The sequence below is a fragment of the Pseudophryne corroboree genome, chromosome 4, assembly GCF_028390025.1.
Source record: "Pseudophryne corroboree isolate aPseCor3 chromosome 4, aPseCor3.hap2, whole genome shotgun sequence".
In the NCBI taxonomy this organism is placed as follows: Eukaryota; Metazoa; Chordata; class Amphibia; order Anura; family Myobatrachidae; genus Pseudophryne; species Pseudophryne corroboree.
In genome coordinates this window covers 805,534,993-805,539,468 of record NC_086447.1, presented here as the reverse complement: position 1 = coordinate 805,539,468, position 4,476 = coordinate 805,534,993, and positions in this window count along the sequence as shown.

Below are 4,476 nucleotides of genomic sequence, written 5' to 3'. Positions count from 1 at the left end.
TCACTAATGAGTTTCCGTTTTTGTACCAAAATTATTGAAATTAGATATTGGGGTGGAGAGACATCATTATCGGGGTGAGACTTGCCTTGCGGGTGCACAGACTGTTTTTTTTTTTTGTCCACGATTGGATTCCATTTATCAAACCTCCGTAAATGCAGTCCGGATTTTGGGGGTAATTTCAAGTTGATCACAGCAGGAAATTTTTTAGCAGTTGGGCAAAACCATGTGCACTGCAGGTGTGGCAGATATAACATGTGCAGAGAGAGTTAGATTTGGGTGGGTTATTTTGTTTCTGTGTAGGGTAAAACCTGGCTGCTTTATTTTTACACTGCAAATTAGATTGCAGATTGAACACACCACACCCAAATCTAACTCTCTCTGCACATGTTATATATGCCTCCCCTGCAGTGCACATGGTTTTGCCCAATTGCTAACAGAATTCCTGCTGCGATCAACTTGGAATTACCCCCTTTGTTTGGAATGTTCAATGTGGAATTTTTGCAGCTTCATATTACAGGGGCATGCAGTGCCGGATTACCAAATTGCCAGATTAGGCACCGGACTATGGGATGCACGCCTTTTAAGGGCCCCCCGACAGCGAATCAAAATAATATTGATTTGATCTTGAAAGAAATATACAATCAAGATTTTTTAAATTGTTTCCAGAAGATAGAAAAACGTAATCAAATCAAAGAAATGAAAACTCTACATTAATTACTAATAATTTTTTGTTTACTAACATATTATGTCAATTTGTTTAATCACATTAATGATTGTTAACTGTTGTTTTGGGTAATAAAATTGGTTTATTAAAATTGTTGGTTGATAAAATAAAAAATGTATTAGGAGATAATTTGCGAGAGGGCCCTGAGATTTCGTCGGCCTAGGGGCCTCCTCAGGGTTTCATCCAGCACTGTGGGCACGTCAAGCACTGTTGTAAAAAGGTTTACACAAAATTGCCACCTGGAATAAAAGCAACTATCAGGTCAAGCAGCAAGTTCAGCCCATGTGTGACCACTATCAAAGCTGGTGAGCCATTTGGAGCTCATCTTCAAAGCCTTTTATCTCAAAGTGAAAGATATAGAGTAACTGTACATGCTTGAACCCACCTCCAAGATGACTTGTCCAGTGGCTCAGCACCTTAGAATTCACAATGGGGCCTGGCCATGTCCACACTCACTTAGCTACGCCCCTCTTGGCACCAGTGCTTGAAAAGTCTCTTGGTGCATTTAAGTACTGATATTTTGTTAGTAGATTATATTACTTTACTTTAGAGTTATGAACCCCCATACATCAGGAATTAATTGCTGCAATGTCCTGATCCCCTGACGGCCAGGTTGGACAATCGGGAATATTAAAACATGTTTAAAGATCCCGAAACCTCTATCCCAACCATTTTTGGGGAATCAGGCACTTTACAATTGAAAACAACAGTGAAACAAAACTTGATAATAACATTCATAGAGGTAGGAAGGCCCTGCTCGCAAGCTTACAATCTATAGGAAAATAGGCATTGATACCCAAGGGTAAGTGTTATTAATTGCATAATGGTCCACCAGATTACAAAGATTCTTGGTGGGGTGTATGATATGGTCACACAACAATGTTGGCCAGGGGTCAGAAGGATGGGCGAGCGAAGAAATAGAAAATGTAAGGATATGAGTGGACTGTACAGTGGTGGATGCAATTGGATAGGAAAGTTTATGAAGGAAATGTGGATAGTTATTTAGCGTAATACAGGGTATTTCTCTGATATCTCCTACGTTAAACCCTATAAGTAGCCTCGAAACCTAAATAATGTGGAAACTGCCATTTCCACATGATGTTAAGGGGCTTGATAAATAGGCCTCTTAGACCTGACCTGTCTTGCACAGTGCAGTGCATGGGATTAGGTGGTAAGACTCACAAGTCTGTACATCAGTGCTAAATTAAAAGAACCTATGGAGCCCTGGGCGATAAACTGGTTTGGGTTCCAACAAATTATTTGTAAAGAAAAATAAAAACAATAAAAATACAGTAAGCAAGAACATTAGCTGAATAAATTTACTGGTATACTGATTTTTTGAGTTTACAACAGTTACTTACAAATCTACAGGACAGAGTAATTTAGATATGTGATTTCATGAACAGAAGGACAGTAAACACTTTTTTTTAAAATGTCCTTGTATATTTGACAGCTTTAATGGGAGCCAAAAGTAAGTCATACCGTTTTTACTGGCAGGAATTTTACATTTATTATGATAATCTCCTGTATTATAAAACTATGAAGTTAATGGGTATAATTATTTCTCTTTACTTATGTGCATTTATAAGGCTTATAGATGCTATTAAAAGAGTACAAAACTCCCCCCAGCCTTCAAGCAAATGGGGCGAGATAACAATGTATATCACTTATGGCTCCACTGTTGTGAGCTAGGTCGTGGTATAATTTCCTATAGTTGGGGATTAGGGTTTTTGTTTTTTTGGGTTTTTTTATTTGCAAATATTTGATGGATCTTGGGTGAGATATATCAAGCCTTCTTAAGAGTGGAGAAGATGCCCATAGCAACCAAACAGCATCTACCTATCATTTTTTATAATTGTTTTTTAATAAATGCTACCACAAAGCTGATCTTTTAGAAAGCTTAATACATCTTTCTGTAGATATGATATGCAAAGTAGAAATGTTTACATATACAGCATAATAATTATTTTATTTCTATAGTGCTTTTCTCCTACAGCAATCCTTTACATACATCAGAACATGGTACATTGGGGGTCATTCCGAGTTGATCGTAGCTGTGCTAAATTTACACAGAGATGTTCTCAAATATGGATTATAGAAGTATTGCTTTTATGCCATGATACAGAATTTGCTGGTGCTATATAAATAAATATTAATTAATGAAATAATCCATTTTCTTTTCCATGTACACAAAAGTTTCCATGGTTCCCAAAGTTTTTTGAGTAACGGTGCCCTAGAGCAGTGCGGTCCTCAAATACCCCCAACAGTTCATATTTTCCAGGTCTCCTTACGGGATTACAAGTGAAATAATTACCTCCACCTGTGGGTCTTTTAAAATGTGTCAGTGAGTAATGAGTAATAACCACTGCCCTAGGGTATCAACAATCTTTTTACTGCACCCAGAACCCAAAAGTTTGTTATTGAAAAACACGTGATGGTGGTTGACAGGGTTGCATTTCTATTGGCCCACATATTTTATGATTGGCAGCTACTACTCTGGTGTAAAGATGCAACGACATTCGCATATCAGTCAGTTATCAAACTTATGAGTAGCTTTATGGTGGCACAGCTTGGCCGCAAGAAGTAAGAAGCCAGAGATACTTTAACTATGTATGGGCTTGGAGTTATTGCAGGCTCAGAAATGCCCTGATATACCTGCGTTTTTGACGCCACTTCCCCGTTACCTCCCCCAAATGTTCCAGTTGCAAGACCATTGTGACATATGTGCATTGCAACACAGACGCATACGTAGTCGCCGATAATCACTCAACTGCAAGTAAAGTTGATTTTGCGTCCATCTGTGACTCAGTACTTATGTCTGAATGCTCAACTTAATCCATAAACCACTGGAGCCCACCAGGCTAGAACTATTGTTGCTTGTGATTCACTGGGAAACCAGTTTGAAAATAGTGTATCCATGGTTTTATGTAGAATGTAGGACATATAGACTCACACAGGGTCGTAAATACAAGAGACAATGGAAGGCATTTACCTCCGGACACTAGCCCTAAAGTTCTGTTTTATGTGCGCCAGAGCAGGAATAATCAGGGAGACCAGGGGGCATGTGCCACAGTCCTTTTTCTCCCTGTCTGGGTGGTGGAAGTGAATATGGAGAGTGAATGTGATCTGCAGGAGGCAGGGTCCCTCCCTCAGCAGCCGCACCCATGGCTGCACCCTTTCCCCTCTGTACAGAATGCAAAGGCAGCCGCACAGTAGGACCATGTACTCCTTAGCAGCTGACCCAGGCTGTGCCCCTGTAACAAGCCGGTGCCCAGGTAATTAATACTCACCCCTCATCTCAGCACACCAGGGAAGAGTGTGTGTCTGGGTGCTACTGGGACGGAGTGTTGGCAGTGAATGCAAGAGTGTATGTGTGTGGGGGGGCAACGACTATCTAGTGTCCAGGCTCCTGGTGGTCTAGGTACTAATCCTAAGGTTATAAAGTGGACGTAGATAAAGTACCAGTCACCCAGCTTCTAACTGCCATGTCACAGGCTGTGTTTGAAAAATGACAGGTACTGGTTGGCTGGTTGTTTATCACTCTCTACTTTATCACTTTTCAAGGCTTAGTACATCTGGCCCATATGATCTCATCTAGTTTCAGTTGCTGAGGAGTGAGGATGGGGGTTCCTGCATTTTATATCTTATTTTATATTCTTTCTGCTTTTCCCCTTTTTTGCTCTCTCCGTGCAAAGATTAACTTTCCCTTTAATAACAAGTATTCATCAAATAATATACAGTCAGAAAGATGA